This window comes from Equus quagga, chromosome 2 (assembly GCF_021613505.1).
Source record: "Equus quagga isolate Etosha38 chromosome 2, UCLA_HA_Equagga_1.0, whole genome shotgun sequence".
NCBI lineage: Eukaryota > Metazoa > Chordata > Mammalia > Perissodactyla > Equidae > Equus > Equus quagga.
The window spans coordinates 78,043,902-78,071,761 of record NC_060268.1 but is presented as its reverse complement, the minus strand read 5'-3'; the positions used below and the strand labels follow the sequence as shown (position 1 = coordinate 78,071,761).

General features: G+C 48.1%; 1 protein-coding gene across 4 annotated transcripts in view; it reads right to left on the bottom strand.

Annotated features, from left to right (window-relative positions):
- The window catches only part of APBA2 (amyloid beta precursor protein binding family A member 2), a 233,727-nt gene that overhangs the window by 108,433 nt on the left and 97,434 nt on the right, over positions 1-27,860 (bottom strand). For 2 of the 4 annotated variants that reach the window (XM_046650728.1, XM_046650748.1), the window contains one exon: positions 8,608-8,661. The gene's annotated coding sequence lies outside the window, so the exon portion shown is untranslated. Of the gene's footprint in view, positions 1-8,607; positions 8,662-14,637; positions 14,875-27,860 lie in introns of all 4 variants that reach the window. The other 2 variants (XM_046650735.1, XM_046650742.1) reach the window with 2 other exon arrangements.

Here is a 27,860-nt window from a genome sequence, read left to right as displayed (position 1 = left end):
CCCAAAGCAACTTTCTGGGCAAAGCAAGGCTAGGCTCCAGGGCTGTCCGGGTGTCCTCCCCTGCCTGGGGACCTCGGGCAGCAACAGCTGCCAGAGACCAGGGCGCCTCTGAGTCTGCAGGGGAGGGTGGGGAGAGGCATGCTGCACGCTTTCCTTGCCACACTGTGCCGGCAGAGCCCAGTTCAGTTACGCACGGTACGGCATTGCCCAAGACATCAGTCCGTGAGCACGCCTTCTCTGGAAAGCAGAAGTCATGACATCCACTTACAGAGCTTAAGGAGCACCAATTAAGCCTGATTCTTCGTTATGTCTGGCGCACGACTCTGCAGTCTGGCGTCTGCTCAATAAAGGAATGCTACCACTGCCTCTGGACGGGCTGAGGTGTAAGAGAAGGAATGAGAGAAGTGAAGTCACATGCACACGTCTGCCTCCCAGGGGACTGCCATGTGCAAACACAGGCCCTCACAGAGAAACAGAGGCAAGCAGGTGCTTCTAGAGCCCTACAGAATCCTTGGCGTCATTAAGTCACACACAGAGCAATGAACGTGGGTACAGCTGGGATGCTGCCAACTCCACCCGGGCTTGCACCCCACCCCCACCCCCAGAGGCTCGAGGGAAGGGGAGGAAGTTATGATTTCTCTCTAAGCTAATCGCTCCCTAAAGTTGATGGATTTTCTGATGTGAAATCTCACACTGTCAAAGGCGAGAGCTAATTCTCTTTGGCAACTGACAGGTCTCCCCGCCTGGAATACCTTCCCAGCTCTCCTACCATCTGATGCCCCTACTTTGCTGAAGGACCCACATCGGGACTGTCAAGACTGAGCAATGAACAAAAGACAAAAAAACAGATGAACATCCCAAGAAGTGTCATTTTCTTCAGCCAGGATTTGGGGAGGCCACACAGATAATCCAGGGTTTTCATGGCTGAAAATATTCTTGGAGGTCATCTTTGGGAACCACTTTCAGAATCGACTTAAGATGAGTCAAACCCACCCTCCCGAAGTACATTTACCACGAAAGATTAAGCAGGTGCTGAATGTTCCAGGATGGTGATTCCTTCCTGCTCATCGCGGACTTGACTCCTACCTCCCAAAGAGAAGAGAGGTCACAGCTGGAAGCGCCTCAGATTCTTCTCTCCCTCACTCCATCCAGAGAACAAGAAGCTCCCTTCGTGGGCACCCAGGCTCGCGCCATCTTCCCTCCTCGCCGCATCTGTTACACGCACTGCTTCTCTCCTCATCCCTGAAGGACACTGCACAATCAATTTCCCTTCTTCACAAGAAAACACCTTGCTCCCTTCTCTTCCTGTCCTTTCTCTTCTCCCCTTCCTGAACAGTTTTCATGAAAAAGAAAAAGCCTATGTTCACTTTCTCTGCCTTTTAAAATCCTACTTGGTCTTCCAGCGACCACCACCGGGCCATTGAACATCCCCAGCCCCCCTCCCTTCTGTGCATCAGCCGCTTTCTGGCCACTCTCCCCAGGCTTCTCATTCCCCTATTCCATGCTCCACTCTCCATGGAGTTCTCCCCAATCTGTGGCCTCAGCCAACAAGGCCTGACTCTGGAGTTCCTACGCACCCACTCCCAATCCCCATACCCACCCCCGCAAAAGCTCCTTAGCCCTTCATGAAGTAGGAACTCTACAATTCTTTCCCCACCTCAAAGATGATCTTCTGAGTTCCCACTTCCTGCTCCCACTGACCACTCCCTTTCCTGGACCCTCCACACAGCTCTGCCAGCTCTTTCTCCTCAGCAGCTCTCACCCTCGTCCTCTCCTCCACACCCTACCAGGCTTTACTCAGGCGGCATCACCCCTCCCCGGCCCATAGGGTGAGCCTTCAGCACACAGGCCTTCCCCGCCTCCCGGTCCTCCACAGTCATCTCTGGCATCAGCCCTCTGGTAAAGCCCTCCCAGGGGTTCTCTGTGGCCATCTAAACAGGACAATCTGGCCTCTGCCACCTCATCCTCTGGCTACTCCGTCAAGCCAGATCAAACCAATCGTACTCCCTAAGATTGCCCCACTGCTTCATGTCTCTATGCTTTGGTCATACATGTGCTTCTGTTTGCCCGGAATGCCCAACCTTCCTCCCTCTCTCTCTACCAGAAATTTACACTCCTCCTTCGAGACAAAAGGTCAAACCTCACCTGCTCCTGCATAACCTACTAGACTGATGAGTCGCCTCTCCCCAGGGCCCACTCTTCACCTCCCTTGACACACGGTGTACGGCCACCAAAACACTACACCTTCCCCTAGTGGCTGATAATCAAAATGGAGGTCAGGTGTTCCTTTTCAAACCTCCTATGGAGACCCAACCAGGAGGGGAGTGGCGCTCTCTCCCTGCAGTCTCAGATCACTGAGCCCTGCGGCCAAGACACACAGTCCATTACATGGCCTTCCTTGTAAACGAGGGTCTCTGCCATAGCAGGTAACCACCACGGCTTCTCGGAATCCTCCCACAACCAGGAGCAGAGCGGGGCACTTCCAAGTTCTAACTTTCACCTTCACAGCCACCCTGAAGGGCCAGCATGCCATCACCATTTGTCCCCTGCATGTATGCAAATTGACTGAAGGAGATTAAGTGACTCCTCAGAGAAAGGAGATTACTCTGTCGTAGGCTTGTACTGTATGAAACCAATACTCTTGGCAATATGCTCTGTCGCAACAGAGGAGACCCCAGCAGTGTCGCTCTGGAAGACTTGAGGAACGTCTCCATAAACATACATGTTGCTTATCAACCAGTCCAAGCACAAGCTATGGTATAAGAATTGTTCTGACTTCGATTAGCATTTCTTTGTGTATCTAAAAGTACATGTGGTAAAAACAAGTTCAGAAAATGATGAGTTAGACAGCATGAAAGAATTACTTTCTCGAGGGACTTCCCGAGGCCTTTAATATGGCGCTCTGGGACTCTCCAAGAGTGGGCAGTACAGATAGCGTGTCCTAGCCTGATCTGATTGTGGATTACTATTTTCAGGAACACCTCATGAGACTCCACAGAACACACTTTGAGAACGCCAGCTTACACACTCATGTAATTAACTAGAACTGGATATAATTAATTAGATCTGAATATCATTAATAAGAAATTACATACAGAAATGGCTAACTTCCTTCAATTTAATCACACTAATTATGTTGGGCTCAACCTAGTAGCAGCTCATAGTGCTATTTTCTTAACACAATTTTCATCTTTTAAAAAAAGGTGTTGATGAATTTTTCTCTCCTAACATGCAACTTAAAAAAAAAAAAAAAGTTGGGTGTCAGAGCAGGCATTTTCAAGCATTTGAAAACAAATATACCAAGTCTGAAAGCAAATCATAGTGGCCAGCATCATGTCCTCTCTTTGCCTCTTCCAGGGAAGGACACTAAGAAAGCTGGGGAGCTATGCACTCCCCATCCACGATGCAGTTCATTCTCACCACTACCCCCCAAATCATGAGTCTTCACTTTACAGATGAGGAAAACAAGCTTCTGAAAGGTTAACTAGAGCTAAATGGTGATGACAGACTTCCTGAGCATCTACTATACACAAGGCACTGGCATGGGCACTGTGAAGGATGCGGACAAGCAGGCAACCAAGTGCACAGAGGGATCAGCAGTAGGAACGCACAGAACAGGCTTCAATGTGGCTTAATTGTCCAACTAAGGCCCCAAAAAGGGTGGCCCACGAGCCTTGTCTGTCAAGATGGGGAGAAGCACATGGAAGAGTGATCAGCCACCTAGAGCCAAAAAGAGCAGCCGTGTAAAGGCTGCTGTTGAAAGAACAGGGGCAGGTCAATGTGCAAAGCCCAGCTAGTTCAGCCAACGTATGGAGACAACCCAGATGTCCATGGACAGACGAATGGATAAGGGAAATGTGGTACATACACACAATGGAATAAGACTCAGGCTTTAAAAAGCAGGAAATCCGTCACTTGCCACAACACAGAACGACCACGAAGACATCATGCTAAGTGAAATCAGTCAGTCACAGAAGGACAAATACTGCGTGATTCACCTATATGGGGGATCTAAAATGGTCAAAGGTATAGAAGTAGACAGTAGGATGGTGGCCACCAGGGGCTGGGGGAGGGAGAAATGGGGAGTGGCTGTATGGCTATAAAGTTTCAGTTATGCAGGATGGATAAGCTCGAGAGATCTGCCGTACAACACAGTGCCTAAGGTTGGCAGTAAGGTATTATGTACTTAAAAAACTGTTAAGAAGGTAGATCTCATGTTAAGTGTTCTTACCACAAAACAAAGAAACAAAAAACAAAGGGACACAAGGAAATTTTTGGAGGTGATGGGTATATCTATTACCTGGATTGCAGTGACAGTAACACGAGTGTATACAGATGTCCAAACTCACCAAATCGTACAAATGAATTACATGTAGTTTTTTTGTAAACCACGTATACCTCAATAAAGCTGAGGGAAAAATAAAGAAATCCTAGCCATTTCAATGATGAGAGGACTGCAGAACTGCCTGTAAAAAGGCGAGCCCAGGAAGTCAGAGGATAAGCTGGTAAACAGAAGCAAGACAGCCCTGCAAAGGGACACACAACACAAGAGCAGTGAGGTTTACGTGCGCATACATTGAGATGTTTAACAGAACTCTTCTTTCATCAACTTTTTTTTTTTTCAGTGAGGAAAACTGTCCCTGAGCTAACATCTGTTGCTACTCTTCCTCTTTTTGCTTGAGGAAGATTGTCCCTGAGCTAACATCTGTGGCAATCTTCCTCTATTTCACATGCGGGACGCCACCACAGCATGGCTTGACGAGCAGTATGTAGGTCCACGCCCAGGATCCAAACCCACAAACCCCAGGTCGCCAAAGCAGAGCACAAGAACTTACCACTATGCCACCAGGCCAGCCCCTCATCAACTTTTTCAAATACACAGAAGGAAGTGTAGAGAGCAATGTAACAAACACCCATGAAGACACTGTTCAGGCTTAGCCAACATTTTCATCCCCACCTCCTTCTTATTCATATGATTTGCCCACTTTTCCCAATCACATTGTCTTTTTCTTATTGATCTGAAAGAGTTCTTTATACAGACAGAATACTAATCCCTTATAGTAAATGTATCACAGATATTTATTCCAGGTCATAGTTTGTTTTATACTTTATCTGGTGTCTCTTCTCTTAAAGAAGTTGCTAATATTGATGTTTAACTAACCAGTCTTTTAAGATTTGTCTGTGTGCACATGTGTGCGTCTTACCTTTTCCTACCTCGAGGGCACACAGAAAACCTCTTCTGCGCATTTTAACATCTTGGTCTTCGTTTTGGTCTTTAATTCTATGGGCATTTACTTGTGCGCATGCTGTGAGGTAGGGATCTCATTTTATCTTTTCCCCTGTCAACCAGTTGTCCTGCATCCTTTCCCATTTTGTCAATAACACATCTCTGCCACCTCCCAGATTCCCGTACACGTGAGAGTTTGACACTAGGCTCGCTACCCTGTGCCACCCTTCCCTGGCTCTCCCTACACGAATGCCACAAATCTTTTTTTTTTCCTGAGGAAGATTAGCCCTGAGCTAACATCTGCTGTCAATCCTCCTCTTTTTGCTGAGGAAGACTGGCCCTGAGCTAACATCTGTGCCCATCTTCCTCTACTTCATATGTGGGACACCTGCCACAGCATGGCTTGCCAAGCAGTGCCATGTCCGCACCCAGGATCCAAACCAGCAAACCCCAGGCCGCCAAAGCGGAACATGTGCACTTAACCAACTGCGTCACCAGGCCAGCCCCCCACAAATCTTAATCACAGCTTCCCATGAGTAACCCTGCTGCCTCACCCTCATGCCAGCTTCCTCTTAATGCTCCAGCTTTGTGTTTTCTTTTACTGTCTGGTAGCTGGGAATTTCTCTGCCTTTCTTAGGATCTTACACTTTAGGAACATTCTTGGACAGATTTTACACAGCATTTTTATGTGTTTGTACTTGGGCAAGGGCATGCTAACATCCTATCAGCCAGCCATTTTCACAAATGCCACATCTTCTGACTTAACATATTTTCTGAAACTTGCCCATGATTTAAACACAGCTTATTAATTTTCCCAACATTCCTTCAGGAGAATCACAGAATTTATATAATTATTGATTCACACATTTTCCAGATCAAGGGACTGTAGGATAGATATCATAGGAATAGTGAGGCCTAGATTTTAATTCTCTCAGGGAAAAAAAAAATAGAACACAGCTGCAAACTTTTACTGTAAGTGGAAGCACAGTCACAGAGGGATCCTATGGAAAGACGTCAGGCACAGACTCTGGGCTCGAGCATTCTGAAGATACAGAATGGTTCATCTGCAGTAGAAAACAAATCATCCCAGGTCTCTCCTCTCTACAGATCTCCTCACAGAGATCCATTCTGGCGTGACTGACATTTTAAAATATCCATCTCATTGCCACTTTTCTCTCACTTTTCTGCAATATGCAAGAAGAAATGTGCTTTTCCGCAGGGAAGCTGCAGAGAATTGCAATGAGTATATCCACTTAAATGAATGTCCCATTACACTGTAGACAGGTGAGCGCAATCAGGAAGAGAGCATGGCTTCCTGTCTATCGCAACTGATTTTGATATCTAATAGTATTTCAGGATACATAAAAATTCCACTAGGTCTTTTTTGGGCTCAGAAGAAAAGAAAATACCCTATACCGTAGAGACATAAATAGAACTGCCCTGTGGCTCCATCAGAATGCAGTGACATCCCCAATTTCATTAAGAAAAGCTTCAAGAAGCCAATGTCATGGTGGACAGTTCCTAGAGGGCGGAGAGATTGAGTGGCGGTTTGACCCTGGGCTCCCAGAAGATTGGAATTTCACTGCAATTTGTGAGGCCACTTCCCCATAAATCATATCTCTCTTCACAACCTACCCTTACTCCAGTTACAAACAAAATCTCCTCCCTTTCCAGAATTTCCCCAAATTCTTTAGCATTTTCACAGCTGAGGATGGCTGATGCATGTATTGCATTTAAGGCTGAAGTATGTTTATGACTTTCAATAGAAAATCTTTAAAAACTTTAAAAACTGATAACTGAGGAAAAGCTCAGAAAAATACTCATTTATTCTTATGCCCAAACCCATTAAAAATCATGCAGCTCCTATAGAGTTTCACCCTCTGTTTCCGTGGATGGGGGCTGATAGTTCAACATCTCTTAAATGCCTATGAATACGCCCTACCCCTAAAGCCACCACAGAATCCATCCAGGACATTCGTACAAGAACACTCCCCAGTTTGATGCCAGGGAATTTCTGCCTATGCACAGCACAGTGATTATGGGCGTTTACCAAGATACAGGATAGATACTGGATCAGCAAGTGAAATTAATGAAGCTGCCTTGCTTTACAAAGCATTTACAAAATGCTATGAAATTTCAGCAGCTCCAAATAGCAAGGACTGTGTCCTTCTGTGGTCCTAGAGGCAAAACAATGGTTTTGAACCCTGATCTTGACACTCCAGTATCACATCTCTGTCCCGCTTGGTCTTCATCTTTATCCTTAGCATTGGTACAGAGCTTTCCCATGGGGAACACAGTATTCTTCTCCTTTGGGAGTCCCAAAGCCACCCTATGACACTCCATATGATACTCTGGTCTGCTGCCCAGTGCTGCCCCATCCAACCAGCAGAGGCTCTTCCCACAAATGCTTAGGAACCCATGGAATCCATCAGAAGCTTGGACCTACTCGGGGCACCAGCACACGGAGACCATGCCTGGCTCGGCCTCCTCACCTCTAACGACATTATCTTCTTCAAACATACCCCAACCCATACATCAGCTTCTTTTACAACCAAACCACTAGGGTGTCTTTGGCCCAAGAAGAAGAACGTCCACTCATCTTCAGTCCATAATCTATCTCATCTTCAGTCCATAATCTATCTCCTGCAAATCTCCTCTGTACCAGGCACTCACCTTTCGGAACCTGGGCTATGAAGACCAGTGCAAATCTGTTCCTATAGGTCCTACGGGACAAGAGCAAGCCAAGGGCCCACCATGGGTCAGGGATACCAGAACCACAATACAGCTTCATCCATAGGGTGAAAAAAACACGGGCCATCCCTCAACTCTATAAGCTTAGGAAGGCTCTTTTTAACCAAAGCTAGAGTCTTCCACTCAGCGTCCTGGTATTTCACAATGGTGAACCTCCAGTAGGCTAGTAATGTTGTTCAAGACCGACAACGAAAGGTTTCGAATTGTTATCTGTGGTGATATGTATCTACTTTCGATATAAATAGAAATCTATGCAGGGGTTATACAAATTAACGACTGAATCGGATGAGGACTGTCATTTACAGAAGCACTAGTATAATCAGGAGGGGGTTGGGGCGAGTTGCTGTTGTCTTGCGGTGGGTGGGGAGAGGCATTGGCTTCTGGCAACATTAGGGCCCAGCAGGGAGCCCAGGGTTCATCGGCTCCTTGGCTGTGAAGCAAACCCCAGCTTCAGACTCCCTGCGCTCAGACTACCACTAAATTACACAGACACAGCTTCCCAGGAAATAAAGAACTATGGCAACTCCCCAGTTCCACTTGAAGAGCAGTCTCCCAGAGCAAAATGATCCCATTTCACACACGTCAGAAGCAAAACCTCACTCCATGCAAGGCAACCTCATAGTTCTTACCAAAAACGAGTGGTTTGGCAATGTCCCGAAAAACCTCCTAGTGATGAAATCTTTCTGAAATAAAACAGAAGGAAAGAGAGGAAATTATTTTGGTTTCAGAAATGATATGGATGCTCATATAGAGCTCCTTCACGTATAGAAATTTAAATGAATGAGAGGCTCTGAATTACCTATAAAAGTGAACCAATTAACATTCTAATGAGATGATCAGAAATCACCCAAAACAAATAATTAAAATGTTTCTTTAGCCATTCATCACATAATTATTGCCTTAAGAACATGGGTTGGGCAAAGAAAGCCATGGGTTCTGTATCAGCTGGAAGGAGAGACTACCGCATTTCAATGAAGCTCCTCAAAGCCCTCATGAATATGTATTTTACCACAACAAAGCCTGACCCCACTAGTGGGCACAACAGGTATTCTGGGACACTTTCAGACTGAGGTGGGTGTACCTGAGGGGGCTGGAGGGGGATGAAGGGCGACTATGGGAAAGGGGAAGGAAGGCAGTCCACCTTTCACTTCCTCTGCCGGGCTCACAGCCCACCCTCCTCTTGGGCAGGGTGATATCATCAAGAGAACAGAAAAGAGGCCATCAGGTTTCACACTGTCTTGAACAGAGAAACCTCTGCAAACGCAAGCTGAAGAGCAAGGCCAATAGATTCAAGGGCTTCAAGGCGAGGCCCTGGGTTGGATCAGGAATTCATGACGGAGGCAGTAGACGACCAGGGAGCGGGAAGCCTGGGGTGGTACAAGAGGATGGGGATGTATTGGTCTTAAACATCACATCCAAATTCCTCTTCTCCCTCCAATCTTGCTGAAGACAGAGTAACTTATAAAGGAATTTCTCTGTTCCTTTCAAAACCATAGCACCGGGAGCCTCCTTCCGGAGGCCTCATCTGCTAGGAACAGAGGGACTGAGAGTATTTCCCAAATAGCTGTGCTGGCTGGACAGTTCACCTTCACTCTGGTCCCGGGTCTGAAGTCACAGGGAACAGCGTTATTCTTTGGAAGAAGGCAATGAGGTCTTGCTGTTGGCACAGGCAGACAATGGCTCCTACTTGATCACAAAGTTCTAATCTGGACCCAGCGTTGTTACTTTTCTAATGAAGCCTGACAGTCGCTCTCATTTCCCTGGACAGACATTTCTAGCAACGGGTTTTAATTAGGGAATTTGGGGGAGTTCCCTGCCTCCCCAAACCGGCCCAGTACAGAAGCATCTGGTCTAGATATAAAGGAAAATGATCGGCTATTGCTTAGAAGGCTAAGATGCTTCCATGTTGACCAAGGCACACAACCGTCATCTGCTTGCCTCCACTCAGGGGACCTTGATATCTGCTTAGTTCTTCCACTTCTTTCAAAGGGTATGGCGCTTCTGTTACCTTTCAAATCCCTTCCCATGGTCGGCCTCAGTTTCATCGTGTGTAAGACATGGACGGTAAGAACGACCTCAAACACAGCCTCTGGAACTGCCGGGACCACATGAGCATCGAATTGTATTCCCCTCTTCACTCCCACACCCCACCACCCGAGGACCTCCAAAAGGAAGCAATCTGGGGTTTAGTACTGGGAGGACCTGGAAATGGCCACCCCAAGATATGTCTCTCTGGCATGAGGATTATTTGAGGCTGGTTTCTTTGCAGACAGGAAAGCAACTGAAAAGTAGAACTTACTTGCCGTTTGTAAGAGACATTTACATTGTAAAGGAACTCTCCATCTGTAAAGATATCTCCCTCTCTGTACCAGGAAGAAGAAAGGAGATGACCTTCTCTCTAGACACTCTTAATCAATGCCAAAGGCAAGGACTTAAATCTGCATTTTGTTTACTGTACTTGTGTGGTAATCTCCCATGATCACTCCCCCTCCCAACGGTGGCATTTCTTTAAGGATTAAGCATCTTTCCTTAGGCTAGGAACTGATTGCTGCTGTGCTCACCTGTGACCATCCAGTTTGAGACAATAGACTTGTCTCCTGCTACGCCCTCTGAGATAGCAGACCACTACCTGCTGTGTCCATCAAGCGCTGTGCCAACAGGGCAATCTTGTGACTATTGTGGGAGGGACATTTCAATCATATATGAAACACCCTGTTGGGGGGTATATAACCACTCTGTGCAACCCACTTCTTCGGAGCCCTTGCTTCCTTCGGGAAGAAAGGCCCCGGGCCATGGTCCTCATAAAGCTTTGTTTAATTTTCTCTTGCTATTCTGTCTCATGTGAATTTAATTCGTTCTCCGGCCAGACGAACCCACTTTGGATAGAGGAAATGTCTTCCTCCCCTACAGTACACATATTAAATGTTATGTCCAGCGTTAAAAGAACGCTTTCCTGGGAGCCAGGAGATGTGGCCTCAATTCCTTACTCTGTTACAGGTTAGCTCTGTGACCTCAAGCACATCAGTCAGAAAGACCACTGTCCGCTCTGGGCATCCCCCACCCCAGCTCTGGGCAGTTGTGACCAAGAAGGGAGGTAGGGAAGAACCCAGAAGCCTCAGTCTCCCAACACAGGCTGGAGTTCTGCCCACATGTCCACTGTGTCCTCCCCTCCCATCTGGGCCTAGAGATACCTACATCGCTCTGAGAACCGCGGGCCTGTGGAGGTGCCCATCTGCCCAGGAGTCCAGCTTCTCCCACTTCCTCCCGGCCCAGAAGCACCTTGGGGAAACTCGGCCTGTCTGTCGGCTCGGCCAAGCCTCCCTGTCCTGGTGAGGCCTCCCCACTGCCAGCCAGGCTGCCCATACGCAGCTCTCCCTCTGCCTGCCCTCAGTCTGCAAGTCTCTTGAAAGGACAGAGTCTCATTCATCTGCAACCTGAACGTCCCCCGCATGCTTCAGATGGATTCCCAACAAAGGCATGGAATCGTCACACCACTTTGGAGGAATGGCAGAGCACCGCACCTTACATAACGCTTTTCCATAAGCAGAAACAGGCCCACATCTTAACTCAATTTAGAATCGGTTTTTAAGTATCTATTTATAGGCACCACACAAGCACCCCTTGTGGGTGGTGGAGGAACCAGGGCTCTGGGCTCCCGTCCACCACTATTCATTAGCATTCTTTTCATGTTTGTCTTCTCTAATTTCCCCAGCAGCACTTTAACTCATAGCAAGGTCAGCCACCACTTGGACCCAGTACCGCTTTTCATTTTCTCTAAAAAAAAAAATAGGAATTTTCTTTTCCCTACAGCAGTGCCCTCTCCCCACCCTCTCGGGGCCCCTCACTTGCCTTGGTCAAAGCAGGGTTGTGTTATTCTGATGACCTGCGTCTCTGGACAGTCGGTACCCCTTAAATACATGCCCAACAGAGTCGCAAGCAAGGAGACCTGGGACAGCCCTTAGGGGTTGACCGTCGTCTCCCCAGCCTCTGGGTCTACCACCCAGCCAGGCACATCCCGGCAGGACCCTCTCCGTCCCAGCCACTGGAATGGACACAAAGAATCAAACACAGTTCGGAACAGCTTGGCTTTTCTTCTCAGCCACATTGGACCTGGCCATTCCTCCTTCTGCCAAACACATGCCCAGTCCTCCTTCTACCCGCTCTAGAGGCAGCGAGGGCCAGATCACATCCCTTGTCCCTCTTGGCCATTTGTGATTAGACAGAAATGCAAGAGCCTGCTCTTCTTCTGGCAATTCACATCCATTTCTGGAATAATCTCCTAATCCTTTTTAATCTCCAGGCTGGAAATTAAGTACACAGGTCTCCCCACTAGATTAAAACACTCCACTTTCCAAGTTGTTGGCCCATCCACGGGTTGGTTTGTGTGTGTGTGTGTTGTATGTGTGTGGGGGTGTATCCTTTGGCTCAGTTTCCCAGCAGAGACATGAAATACAAAGCCACGGGACCCGAGAGTTTCTGTGGAGGCTCTCTCTGTCCACATACTGACAACCAGATTCTCCAGGGCCCAGAGCTCCCAGCCCTGGAACCAGTACAGAAGGAAAGGCAGACCCTCTAGCCCAGGGCACTGAATCCCCAGCAGAGTTCAGGTTCAGAGAAAGCCTCCAGCAAACAGCCCTTCAGCTGCCTGACTTGAAATACCATGAAGTTCGGTTCTTTTATGAACATTGTTGCTGAGCAGTTGACATCTGCTTTCAGGATTAATTAATCTTCTTACAGGATGTCACTTCAACATCATCGTAGGGTCTCCATTATTCCACATGCACGTTTCTGGCAATAAATTGGATCTATAATCAAATAGAGCCTTTGAAATGCTACATTTCCAGACACTTGGGAGGTAAACAGAAATTCTAAATATGATTCAGAGTAGACGGTTCATACATTTGCTGATTATCTTTGATACTATGTCCAGGAAGTCGGTGGGCGGTCCCAGATCCAGAAACGATCCTCAGGACCCAACGGTGGCCCAGGTGATTGTGGAGGGACTCAAGAGATGAAGGTACTTAGGCTAAGAGAGCCATGATGGCCCCCGACAGACCAGCTCATGCCAGCCTCCACCCAAAGCAGAAGACGCTGGCCCTGGAACACAGGACGGCGTAGTGCTGGGGAGCAGGGGTCAGAACCAATCTTGTAAGCATTTTCTTGGCAAAGTTAAGGCAACACTCACAGTTTCATGGAAGTTAAGCTGCTCTGGGCATCTGGGAGTGAGCAACAGGCGGATGGAGGTAGACATGTCAGGGCAGAGGCAGGAAGTCTGCCTGGAGACGCAAGGCTGAACTTATAGGCCTTACAGAGTGGCCGGGGGCCTGCACAGCAGAATCACCAGCCTGCTGTGACAATGGTTTTCTTCCTCCAGTGGACCTGAGAGCTACAGCTAAATTTCTTTGAGCTAAATGGGTAACCCTGTGCTTTGTAATGGGCTGGGCCCTGGGCACCCAGGTTTGGGGATATCTGGTATGTTGCGGTTAGAGTTGTAGAACAAGTGGAACTTGGTGAGCAATAACAATCCAGATTCAATGAAGTATCTGCTGACAGAAGACCCTGGCCACACTGAGCAGAGGCCCTGGGATGGGGCTGGGAGGGGTCTGTGCAGATCATGGTGGCCAGAATGATGGGGGAAGCATCAAGGTGCAACAGAGGCAGAGCATCAGCTGCACACTGCAGCCAGCTCAGGTGTAGCTCCCCCCAGTACCAGCCTGGTGGCTGCAGCCAGCACGGAAAGCTCGTGAGACTGTCAGCACTTTGCACGACAGAAAGCTTAGAATGGTGGTTCAACACCCACATGGCCTTTGTGGATTAGCCCACGTGGCCATGGGGCTTCCCTGCACTGGGCTGCCTCATGGAGGGGGCAGGTGGGCAGCTGGCAGGTAAGCTGCTGCACAAGGAGGCCTCTTGGGACCTGGCACTACAGGTTGGCCAAGCTGCTTTGCTGGCTGCAGCATGAGCTGTCCCAGGGTCCCCCCAGGTTTGGCTGGAATCGCAGGACAGGACAGGATTTCAGGGGGCGTGAGAGGATGCTCTCCCAGGTTGGGATACATTGTTTATTGTGGGGAGTCTGTGCTTCCTGATGGGACACACAGGGACAGTGCTCAGACGGGCACAGCAGTGCTGTTCCAGGGCACGGAAAGAAAGATGGCCCCAAGGAACCACTCCAAGAACTGGCCAGAGACCAGTTACAGTGAGGAAACAGGCTGGGCTCACAGAAAGGCTCCAGGTTGTCAAAGCCAGAAAAATAGAAGCCTAGGTTATGGTGGGAAGGGAGCTTGGCATGGGGGAACCAGTGACAGTAAAGTTGAGGGATGCTCCAGCTTCAGTGGACTCCAATAGGCTGTTTACAAGTAAAAATATTAAATTCTGAATAACTGAGTTCCCTAGCTAGCTGCAAGATAAAGTCCTCAAATGCTAATAACTCTATTTATAAACACCAGCGTGTATTATTCTTCTCCTTCTGGGAAAGAAGCTGCATCTTAAGAATAAAAAGCTCAAACCTTGAGACTCCCATTTGTGCAAACATTTTGGGAACAAACTGGATTTAAAACTCATCTTCAAAGGTCTCAAAGTTTCAAAAACAATTTTTTTTTGAGAAGGTGGCTTCTAAACATGTTATTAAAAATACTTAAAAATAACATACAAATTGCTACCATTAAAATGGTCAAAACATTCTTGGCAGCTTATCTTTCAAAGTCTGGAGGTGATGGGCCATGGAGGATGCACAACATTCTTTCACCAGATTGCTGGGTTTGGGTCTGTCTTCACTTCCTGCTCCAGATTCCAATACGGAGACTTTAAAGGTGATGAGTTTGCCGAGTGGGCTGTTCTTTCAAGGCGACTATTCGCTTCCTCTCCTGGGGGCCTGTGCAGCCACCCTGAAGGCAGAGCTGGGGGAAGAAACGTGGAGTATTTCAATCCATTTCAAAACCCAGAAATCTGCTCTAAATCCAAACAGGCTGTAAGCTTCAATATCTGTAACTTAACTTTTTCCGTGTTTGCTTTTATGTAAAGTCCTCTGAGGATCCAAACAAACCTGGGAGCCCGGAGAGCAGTTCTGAGCTAGTTTATTAACGTGGGGGTTGAAACTAAAGGGGCTCTGATCCAACAGTGCTTTAACCTTCAATAAATTTGTCCTTGAGCAGCTGAGGGCGTTCTGTGGACACAAACACCGCTCCCTGTGTTCTTCTGAGCAGCGGCGTTTACACTGCAATATCTGCCGTATTTCTCCAATGATTCTTGATATTAAATCAGTCTTGCATTTTGCCGTTCTCGCCTGGCTTTGGGGAACAGGAGGACAATGCAGCCCTGAGGTATGAAAAACCTGAACCACGTCCACATCACAGGACCAAAGGGACGGTTGAAGGGAAGGAGGTGGCAGGGTGGCTGGGCTTGGTTGCTCCGACCCCAGGGAGTCAAACAGAGCTGAGAGCCAAGCCCTCCGGGCGTGCTTGGCCCAGCTCTCCCCATTATGATTCTCTCCTAGGCAAATGAGGCTTCTATTTTTGCTGCAAGGAGCCTGGTGCCTTCCAATTCCCCACATCCCCCGGAGGGAGGCTGGGATTTTGTTCTCTCTTCAGGCAGCTCAGGGATGCTGAAGGGAGGGTCATCCAGAAGGCTGGGAGCCAGGGAAAGGCACTGCCTGCCAATCCTATCCAGTGAGGACACAGTGCTCGTGAAAGCTCTGGGCCAGGTGACCATGCATGTACTCAATCTGGTATGACCGTGCAGGGCCAAGCACACCAGGGTTTATGTGGTCCATACCACGCGCACTGTGACAGACATTAACTGTTCCACAGATGCGAACCCTTTAATCTTCCCAGCACTGCCGTGAGGTAGCAAAGTTATCATCATCCCAATTCTACACATGAGGAAACTGAGGCACATAAAAGTTACCAGTGGTGGGTCAAAGGCCACACACAAGTGCTGGAGCTGGGATTTAATCCTGGCCCAAGAAGGCCCAAGAATCCATGCTCTTATCTCCTCCATCATGTTGGTAAGAAGAAACGGGACAAGCTATTTATAATGCATAAATCAAATGAAGGGTCAGACTAGTCAATAAGAAAACCCTAAAAGGGAGCGAAAGGTATGAACCTGTGATTCAAAGAATAATAAATACACGAAATAAATATATACAAATATAGGAAAATAAATAAATGAAAAGACGTTCAACCTCACTGGCAGGCAGAGAAATGCAAATTAAGACCTCCACATAGATACCACTTTCACCCATCAGACTGACAAAAATTAAAAACATTTGACAACACTGAAGGTTGTCAAGGAAAGGAGAAGGTGAACCCACACGCTGCTGGTGGGGATGTTCATTAGGAGACCCACTTGGAAAAATAATTTGGCCGCTTCTAGTAAATCTGGACCGTGTATTCTATCCCACAGCAATTCCAATCCTCGCTAAATAGTCTGGACAAATCTAGCTCATGGTCACACAAACACACACATGAATATTCCTAATAGCCTTGTTTGTAGCAGCAAGAAACTGCAAACCATCTAAACATCCACCAACGGAGAACAGACAGATAGCATTATGTTCCTACAACAAAATACCACACAGCAGTGAAAAGGTATCAACTACAGGTACCCATTTTCACATGGATGAATCTCGCAAATGTACAGTCACGTGACGTTTAATGACGGGGAGAGGTTCTGAGAAACGCGTCCGTCGTTAGGTGATTTCATCATTGTGAGAACATCATAGAGTGTACCTACTCAGACCTAGCTGGTATAGCCTCCTACACACCTGGGCTCCACGGTAGTAATCTTATGGGACCACAGTCGTTTATGACTGAAACATCATTACGTGGCTCATGACTGTAATGTGAGGCAACAAGGCAAACTACAGAAAAAAACATTTGATTTGATATCCTTTACACAATGCTTAAAGACATGCAATGCTTAAAGACGTGTTTGACAGCACTCTGGGTGGTCCACCTCCTCAACTGCCCTTCCCAGGCCTTGAGGCCATCAGAGAAGGGTGGGGCTGCCCAGAAGCCAGGATCTGGGCAATATCCTGTCTCTCTCTTTCTGTCTCTCTCCTTCAGGTTCCAGAAGAAGCAGAAATGCATTTCACTCCTTAGAAGTGGCTGAGCTGGTCAAAGTCAACTGATTCAGTAAAAGCAGTCAAACCAGCCAGGTCCAGCAGGCCCAGTCTGTATCAGTCCCAAAGAACCACGGCAGACCACTTATTTTAAATCCTCTTTAAGAGCCCAAATCCAAAATCTCATGTGTTATTTCCCTCAATTTACTCATCCAAAGGAGAGCTACGTCCAAAATCCATTTTAATTGAAACAACCACTTTTCTTGCCACGAAGTGACAGCTGAAGCAACAATAATGCCTAATATATTCGGAGCTGGCTTTTCTTTTTGTAAAATCACTCAGCTGAGGTGACGGGGAGTTTAAGCCACCCTTCCAGTGCTCTCCTTCTGACCTTGACTTGCTGGGAGGATGAGCACTGAGAATCTGGACCCGTCTGTGTCTGCACTCATTACTCACCACTCTCTGGCCGGCCCTTGTGGACAAAGGGAGGGAGAAGATGTGGTGGGAAATGCAAATAGTGAAGGGAAGCGTGTGCAAGGTTGGAAGCACCTGTGAAAGCACCAAAGACGGCACAGGTGAGCCCCCGTGCCTGGCAATGCGCGGCCCTCACCTTGCAGGGCGGGACACAGGCTGGACAGGCCACGCTGGCCACTCAGGACCAGGCAGCCAGAGGGCATTTCTCTGCCTCCTTCTCCTTCTCTTTTCCCAGCAGTCAAGGCCAGGCTCAGACATGAGCCCCTAGGGCATCATGCCCCCAAACTTCCCTGCCGTCGCCACCTCAAGAGTGGCCCTCAGACAGGTCCGGGAGAACTCGGGCAGCAGGCAGCCTGGCTATTGAGGCATCAGAGCCCGGAGCTGCACCACATCCCAGGCATCTCCCCTGGAGACGGCAGGAGACAGTGACACAGCCAGGCTTCTGAGCCCAAGACCCACCTTCAGATCCTGCCTTTCTGCTTACAAGAGGTGGCCATGGGGTGTCCCTCCACCACTCTGAACCTCAGGCTCTGCATCAGAAACAGAGGAGGCCCGACAGGATTCCGGAGCTCCCTCAGCCCCTCCGCAGCTTTCAGGACAAGACTCAACCCTCCCCAGGAGGAAGTCAAGGCACACAGGCCAAGTCGGGGGGCCTGGGGGTAGATGCTGGCTCAGGGCTCAGTAGCTCCATGACACTGAGCCTCAGTTTCCTCAGCTGTGAAATGAGGATAATAATAGCCTCCTATGAACCTACGTCATGGGATTGCTGGGATGGCTTCAATGAGGGGCCGCACGGCAGCAACCAAGTGGGAAACACACGCTCGCTCTTGCTGTAAGGCCATCAGGGCCCTGCTGTCCAGCCCCGCTCTCTCCCTCAGCACTCACGGCCCCAGTACTTGCTTACCACCCACCATGAGCCACTCAGAGGGAGGTCCCCAGACCCAGGTCTGCATCCACAGCCCCCAGCGCAGCAGCTGGCACAGAGGAAGGGCTCCACTGCTAGATTCCAGGACCCCCACCTTGCACCTTTGTACCCCACAGCAGCCAAACTCTAAGCAGCTGAGAGCACTCCTCACACCAAAGCATGGAGTCTGGACACCCTCCTGGAGGCTGCAGTTCCAGAGAGGAAGCTCATCAACCAGAGGGAGGCAGGTTCCTGGGGCAGGCCAGGGGCCTCCAAGCACCACCCACACCGCAGCAGGACCCTGGCCCAGGGCGGGGGCCGCAGAGTGGCCTGGGTGCTTGGATCACAAAGTCCTGTTAAACTACTCTGAAACCCCTCCCTACACATTCCCTGGGCCCACCCCCTCCCCAGGCATGGGTCTCCCAGGAGAAGACAGGATTCTGTCTTGGGGGGATTGGAGGCGGGTTCCCACCCGGCAGGTGAAGGAGTTCAGCTGCCACAGAGCTGTCCCCAGGCCCCTCGGACGCATCCTGAGAATGACACAGTGGCTCCCTCGCATGCTGCTGAGGGAGGGGGTCCATGAGGTGACACCCCCCATCCCGGAGGTCACCTATTCACTGCGTCACATACACCTGGGGCTTCCACATCCCATACCAGCCTCTACGAGAAAAGTCCAAGTCAAGTTTGGGTTTTTTAAGTATGCTAGAAGAGACTCCAGAAAATAATGCATTGGCAGAAACTGAAAAGAAACAGAATTGCCAGGCGTGGCCCCAAAACTGAGTATTAGAACAGGATCCTAGCAGTGTCATCCATATCAACACTAAAACCAATTACTCACCGCACACGTACCCACCAATATACAGTCTCTCATCTGGAAAATAAAGGCAAGGAAATGAATTTCACTTTCAAAATAGGGCTCTACTCAAGCAGGGATCATCTTGCATATCCCTCCCCACACAATAGCCAGGTGAAACACACAGGGAGATGGTGGCCGGGCTGGAGGTGTTTGCAGAAATGTTGACACCTGCCAACCTCAGACTTCTTGCAGGTTATCTGAGCCCACCAAAAGAGGGAGACAGTGTTGTCGCTGTACCAGGGAATCTCACAGCTGACTTGCAGAGTGGGGACAGGGGTGGGCAACATACAATGACTTTCTGTTTCACCAAGTTAACCCCAGTCTGATACACCTGTGGCCTCATAGGTGCTGGGACCTTAACCCATGTGCAAGGCCGCCATTGGTTTTAATGATATATTTCATGATGGTTTCCATTTTTACATACAGATTACTACAACCTGGAGTCATCACCAAAGTTGGCCGCTTACTGAGGTCTCTACTTCTGCTTCTATAGAGCAGGCTGGATGCCAGCCCTACAGGCAGGCATGCAATGATTCCACTGAGCTTAGGACAGGCGTTTGCTCTCAAACACTATCACTGTGTCCTTGAGGTGATCATAGTTGTCAAATGCCTCTTTCCAGTCTTGTTTTATCATGATAATTTGCTGTTTTGTTTTGTTTGGGTCCATCTTTACCAATTTATTTTCCAATAACTAGATTTTAAATAAAACACGAGTACTCTGAGGACCAAATATAAATCCTCTATTGCCAAAGCAGAAATACACACAATCAGAATATTCTTACTACACCAGCCTTAGGATGAAGCTGATAGAATAGAAGAGAGGGTTGAGAGAGAGAAATTGAACCCATGATAAAAAAGTCAAGCTACTAGATCAAGCCTTGCCTGAAACCATACATCTGGGAGTCAGCCCCGTGGCCGAGAGGTTAAGTTCACATGCTCTGCTTCGGCAGCCCAGAGTTTCACTGGTTCACATCCTGGGCGTGGACATGGCACCGCTCATGAGGCCACAGTGAGGTGGCAACCCACATACCACAACTAGAAAGACCCACAACTAAAAAATATACAACTATTTACTGGGGGGATTTGGTGGAGAAAAAGCAGGAAAAAAAAAAAAAAGATTGGCTACAGTCGTTAGCTCAGGTGCCAATTTAAAAAAAAAATTTAAAAAAAAAAAGAAACCATACATCTGGACTTTTCAAATATATGAGAAAAAGTTTACGTCACTGTGGGATGGGTTTTCTGTTACTCACATCAAGTGTCTTAATGGAGGAGGAAACTGAGGCCCAAGCAGGTAAGACGACTTTGTCAGCCCACAGAGCAGCAGAATGAAAGCTCAGTTATGTCACATTAAGTCCTGCCTTGTGCCAAAATCCTAGGCTGTGTTCACTGTGGTTTACACAAAATCCTGAATTCTTCACAAATTAGGAGGCAGGTCTGCTATTCACACAGACTTGTGAATAGATTGTGTGCTATTTTACATAATCAAAATCTAGCAGAAATTAGATTTAACTCAATCAGATCCTTTTTACTTCTCTAAAACCAACAGGACAAGCCTAAATGGTCAGTGGGGATTCTACCAAACATGTAGACTAAACAGCACAACATAACGGAACATTTCCGCCCCGTCTCCCTTTTTCTGAAGGACAGCTCTGACCCTGGCTCCCATTTTTGCGCCTGCAGAAAATCTCAAGGCAGCTTTCAGACAGAAATGTTCTCTTAATCAGCTCACAGACAGGCACTGCTCTGGTGATCTGCTGGCTCTGGCTGTGTTGGCTTGCTCTTCCTCCTTCCCCCGTCCCTCTCTCTCCTTCTCTCTCAATGACTAATACAAAGTCCCAAGGAAGGATCAGCAAAACCACTTCTTGACCCCACTGTCTGCCCGTTTTGGACCTGAGGACCTGAGGATCCAGAGGCAGGTGGCTTGCTCAGAGTCACAGCTGGGGCCAAATCTACAGGGTCAGAGAGCCCTAGGCTCATTCCACCCTGCACTGAGCCTCCCTCCCGAGAGACTGCGCCATGGGGACACCATCTGCTCACATAGGCCCGGTGACATGTGGCAAGTCCAGGCTCTCCCTGGGACCCAGGTGACGTCAGGAAAGTGGGAGCTTCGGGCTGCCCAAGGCCCCGCAGGCCTCCACAGAGCAGCCATCCGCACAGAGAGGAGTCTACACTTGGGACACGCACCAGGCAGGGCTTTACAACAGCCCAACAGGAAAAGCCCACTGGCAGCAGTGCTGAAGGTTCTGGAAACCCCCAAGAGTCACGTGCGACCTTGAGGAGCTGTGCCATCTCTCTAGTCTACCTCTCCTCCATCACAGAGCATCCTGCCTGCTCTCTGTCCTCAGACCTCCCCCTACCTGGTCCACCCCCTACCCCACCTGCAACGCACCAGGCTTTCCACATGTCCCAACTGGCAGTTGGGGCCAGCCCACCTCTGGCAGCATCACTGTTCACCCCACATCTTAGTGTAGCCTCTCCCCTGCCTGGATGCCAGTGCACCCCTCCCAGATCACCCAGCATAGTCCCCACTCTGCGCAGGGCTCTGCAGCACATATTGGTGCTGTGTGTAGTTCCTCCAAACCCTGAGGTGGGTGGCACAAGGACAGGATGTGTCCCCCCTTTCTGTGTCCCAGCTCCTCCCTGGTGAGGCCTCGGGGAGACACTCAGCCTGTTTCTGATATGAAAAGGGCACTGGCTTTCTGTCTACCTTGGTCACATGAGAAGGTGACGCTGACTGCTGGAGGGCAGAAGGCGTTCTGCACAGAATGAGAGCACACATCTCGCCACCCTGATGAGCAAAGGTGACCCCAGCCAGGACCTCTCCCACCTGTGCCAGCACCTGAGCATGGCCCAGGGCCTTCCAGACACCGAAGCTGTGCAGTAGCAGCTTTTGTTCAACCGTGGCCCAGTGGCCCTCAGGTGGTACAGCTGTGGAAGCTAGGGGGCTGGGGCTGGGGCTGGGGGGTTGGGTTGGCCACCCTGATACACAGATCATATGCCCACCCACTAGTATTTTATGGACAAACAGATGGACCAATGAACACAAGACCTGCTCCAAGAACTGACATCCTGTGAGGGCCTCAGGGTGATGAGGCAGGATTGTGCCCAAGAGTGTCGAGTGAGGACCAACAGCCACCTGCCGACAGAGATGGTGAGGGGGGCCTTGAGAGAATTTGAGAGGAAGACACGCAAGGCTCCCCCTCAGGAGCATCCCCACCCTGTGTGCCCAGAGAAGCCATGCTGCCCTGAGAATGGTTGGCGGTCCTGCAAAGCTGACAAGAACCTGGAACTCCTGCATGGAGTGGGCAGCAGAGCACTGTGGTGGAAGAATTAAATGATGCTGGAAAGACTACACACCTGGCCAAACAGAACAAAGAACTGAAGAGATTCCATCAGACACCATTCGCTCTCCCAGTTGACAGGAGCGGATCAGGGCCCAAGAGGACCACTTGATGCTGAGGGATATGGAGTGGGGGACAGGGCAGAACGGCCTATGACAGGAGAGGGCTGGTGAGAGGAAAACCAGGGCAGAGGCAGGCCCCACAGAGGAAGAGCCACAAAGAGATCAGGAGAGGGAGGGAGGTGTGAGAGGAGCCGAGCCAGAGGACATCCAGGCCAGGCAGGAGGCAGGGATGGGGACATACAGGAGTGCAGCCTGACAGATGCTCAGAGCTCGCCTCTCAAACTTCTGGGAAGATGAGCGGGTCACAGCTGTTGCTGCAACCCCAGGCACCCTGAAGCCACAGTGAGTGGCGGGGTCAGACCCATCAGATTTTAAGATCTTAATGTCCCCTGATCTGCGGGGCGCAGAGCCCTTTGCACTAATCAAATGCTTTGGCCCATTAGGCAGTTCTGGCCCGAGTCTCAATGTGTTTGGAAAAATGCAATCCAACTCCTGGTGTGAGCAGAATCCTCTCTACCGCCTTCTGCATTTCAGATTACAATGAAGGAAACTGGGTGTTCTTCCATTCCAGGATGGACCTGCCAATTATCGCAAAGGGACACAGACGTCACATCAAGACCTCACAGTTGATGCTGTTACAGCTCACAAGCTGCCAAAATAGCTCTTTTATGATTTAAAGGAAGGTGGGGAAAAAGAATCCACCTTAAAGAACATTGGCAATCTCGGCTCCCTTGTGTGCGCACCAAATGGGCTTCACTGCCTAACATCTGCACCTGTTTTATAGGTCCAGGTGGGACCTGGTCCCATCATTAAAATACTCCAACCCCACTCCTGGAGTGTGCCCCTCTCCCCAGCAGGAGGAATCGCAGCTGCTCTGGCCCTCGTCCCCATTAACTGTGGGTCACATCCCCTTCCCAACACTTCAGAACACTCAGCCGTGCTTCTGAGAACTCCGGAGCTCAGAACACTGGGCCACCCAAACAAAGATGACCACAGGCAGCTCTTTGTTATCTGACAATGAAGGTGAAGCTGCTTACAACTTCTGTTCTGCAGCACGGTAAAGACAAGCTGGGTGAGTGACTCGGAGGAGCTGGTGCACATCCAAGTCTTCCTTTGTCAAAGGCCCAAGAGAGACTGGGCACTCACCATTAAGAGTGGGAAGCAGCGGGCAGAGGCAGGGAGAACAGATGCTAACCCCTCAAGCCAGACCACACCAGCCCTTCACAATGGCCTTCACAGCCTGGCCTCACCACATCCTTTCGAAACAGATTTGTTTTGTTTTCTTTTCCTCATGTGTCAGCTTTGGACAATGGGCCTCAGAGAGATTAAGTCCTGTCTGCACAGTCACGCAGCTCCTTAAGTGTCAAAGCTAGGATTTGAACCATGGTCTGCCAAGGCCACAGCCCAAGGTGCTCTTCCTGCCTCTCAACTGGCAATGGGACAGACAGGTAAGCAGGCCCAACTGCCCCAACTTTCAGCTGTTTGAGAGAAACATGGCAGCCAGTCAGTGAAGTTCTCCCTTCTGTGTGCTGATCAGCATTTCTGTGCTAGGCAACGAGGCATCTTCTAGAAAGACCATGTGCCTGACATGTACAGGAACAGGAAGGGTAGCCAAAACATGCACACATCCTGAAAGTGCCTTACTCCAATTCCAGAATGCTCCAAGGGGCTGATGTGTCAGACAGAAGCCACCCAGAGAACCTGGAAGCAGCCCCTAGCACCCGGCAGCTGAGCGTGTCCTACATTTTTTTTCTTAATGAACCAATGTCTCTTGCACACAGCATTTATCTCCTTCGCAGGATAGCAGGAGGCTGACTTCCAGCTGAGAGAAGAAACTCACTTTGCAAGCATCCCAGGCAGGGAGCAAGGCCCTATCCAAGACTATTCATTCAGTCAGGAGAATCGGGGGAAGAGGGAGCTCTCACACTCACAAAGAAGAAGAAAAACAGTAGTGGTGAAGAAAACCAACCAGTGAGGTGAGGTTTGTTTCTGCATTATGAATAGACTTCATTAAAGTTAGAAACCTGCCCACCAGTAATCTACCAGGACTAGAAGGTGCTCAGGCGACGTTCAACAAAAGCATTAGGAATCACCATCTTACATGAATCGCTCTCCAGAAAAGGGTGAGTTGAACGTTGTGTCCAAAATATCTCTGTACTAAAACCAGACAGAATGAGAAAGGTAAATTATAGGCCAAATTCACTTACAAACATAGATGCAAATAAATAAAACATTAGCCAAGTGAACCCAGCAATTTCTAAGCAAACACATCAGGATGAAGTATGAGTTTATCCCGGAAATGTCAAGTTGGTGTAATATTAGAAAAGCTATTAATGCAATCACATAAGTCATCATATTAACAGATCATCTCAGTTGATGGAGAAAAACCATTTCATAAAATTCACATGCATTCATAATTAAAGAGGGGAAAAAACGCTTAGCAAATGAGGACCAGAGGGGTCTTCCTTAACAGAGAGTGAGCATCTACCACAAGCCTACAGCAAACACCCTCCTTAATGGTGGACCGTTAGATACAGCCCCACAGGAAGGAATAAGACAAGAATTCGCAGCATCACTGCTTCTGCTTAACATTCTCCCATCACTCCTGACCAAAGAAATAAGAAAACAAAAAGAAATCAAAGGACGAAGATTGAAATGGATGAACTCTAACTGGCATTATTTGCAGAGGACATGCTGCCCACAGAGAAAATCCAAGAGACTCTACAAACTACCTGTTTGTACACTGTCCAACCTTGCTGGACAGTGGTCAAAAAACTCAACAACAGTCATGAAAGGTCATTGCCAAAGAGATGCTACCTGGACAGCAGCCAAAACTAGATACCTAGGAATTGATCTAATGTAAAAAATATAAGACCTTTACAGAAAAATAACTATTACTTTCTTCAAAGACATAAAAGAAGAATTATTAAAATAAAGTCTCCATATGCTATGAGCATGTTTTTATTTGCGGTGCTGTCTTCCAAGTAAATTCACGAAGGTGAGGTAGCCGAGTCAGGGTCAGTGCAGATCGGCAGGGGTCCTTGTGTCCAGTGGCTGAAGCACTTTGTACTTCTCCACAACCTGATCAACAGAGGGTGCCATCAAACTTGGATTTTTGCCAATCTAACCAGTGAGAGGTGGCATCTTGGCATAATTTTAATTTACATTTGTCTTACATGAGAGGTTGAACATCTTTTCATACACTTATAAGACCATTTGCATTTATTTCTCTGTAAACTATCCCCATCTTTTAAGCATTTTCTACCGGATTTTTGGTTTATTCTTTGTAATTTTTGTTAACCTTTTATATTTTAGAGAAATGAAGCTTGTGATTTGAGTTGTAATTATTTTTTTCCTGGTTTATTACATGGTTTTTCACTTTGCTTACGGTGTTTTCCCCTCATACAGAAGTTGGTTTTTTTCCCCTAGTGCACTCAGAAGCACAGGTGACAACCTGGACTTGCAACTGGCATCTGAAGTGGGTTAAGAGAAGTTTTGTAGGACTGAGTCCTTAACCTGTGGGATCTGACGCTATCTTCAGGTATACTGCGTGAGAGTTGAGTTAAACTGTAGGACACCCAGCTGGTGTTGCAGAGAATTCCTTGGTATGGGAAAAACCCCACACCTCTCGTGTCAGAAGTATTGTGAGTGTGGTAGCTGTGTGAGAATAAAGGAGAAAGACACATGGGAGCAGGAATGAGATTTTTCCTACTCAGGAGGAAAGACTGAGTTTTCCAAATTCTGCTATTCAGTTGTCCCAAACCAGTTTTTAAAAGGTTCTCCCTACTAACATTTTATTGAGGAATTTTACATTAATATTCCTAAATGAGACTGGGGCATAGGTTTCTTTGATCAAATAATCTTGAGATTTCCATCTTTTTCTATGGTGTGGAATAATTTAAGCAGCAATGAGATTATCCATTCTTTGAAGTGTTGATAGAATTCTCCTGTGAAGCAATATAAGTTTGAAGATTTTACTATTTCTTTTTCAATGGAAATGGGTTTGTTTAAATTTTATGGGTCTACTGAAGTCAGTCTGGGTAATTACATTTTCCTAGAGAAGTATCCTTTTTATCCAGGTCTTCACATTTATTTGCACAGCATTGTAAAGTGTTTTCCAACTATACTCATTTCTGTCATTCGGCTCTCATTCAGTTTATTTTATTGCTTTACCTAACATTTTGAGTTGGATGTTTGATTCATTCGTGTATTTTTTTTTAAAGATTTTATTTTTTTCCTTTTTCTCCCAAAAGCCCCCCCAGTACATAGTTGTATGTTCTTCGTTGTGGGTCCTTCTAGTTGTGGCATGTGGGACGCTGCCTCAGCGTGGTTTGATGAGCAGTGCCATGTCCGTGCCCAGGATTCGGACGAACGAAACTCTGGGCCGCCTGCAGCGGAGTGTGCGAACTTAACCACTCGGCCACGGGGCCAAGCCCCCTTCGTGTATTTTTTAAGGCTGTAACCACAGCTTTACGTGCATCTCATAGATTGACGTATTTATAGAGTTTAATCTTGTAATTTTCCAAGTTGAAGGGCCTTTTTATCTCATGATTAACTTCTAGTTCTACTGCATTGTGATGACAGAATGTTGTCTGTATCATTTCTACATTACAGAACTTACTGAGGCTTTCTTTGTACCTAATACATGTCAGCTTTCACAAAGGCTCCATGCATTCTTGAAAGAAAGTTGTATTCTCTAGTATTATGGTACAAAAGCTGGTATGCTGGGGGTGTATTCCTCTGTCCCCTTCATCCCCTTCACATGTGTTGGGCAGAGTGGCTGCCACTGTCTCTGGAATTAGTGTTTCTCTCCATGTCTCCTGCCTCACATGTGGTCTCTGCTTTGTGGAGGTTCTTCGATGTTCCACACAGCACTCGTAACCACAACTATTACACCAGCTCTGCAACGGCAGCCTTAAGTGTTATACAGTGGCCTTCTTTGCTTCATGTTTTTGGCCTGAATTCTATCTTGATTCAAATCAGGATCAAAACCCCCGATTTCTTTTTCTCTCTCTTGGCTTTGTTTCTATCCGCCCTCCTGTCATCTGGAGCCCTTCTCAAGCACTCTGTTTTACGTGTGACTCTCACACAGCACAGAGTTGGGTGCCACTGCGTTAGCCAATCTAAAGTCTCTTCTTTTAGTAGGTGGATTAAATCCACTTAAATTCATCGATGAGGCTGACCTGA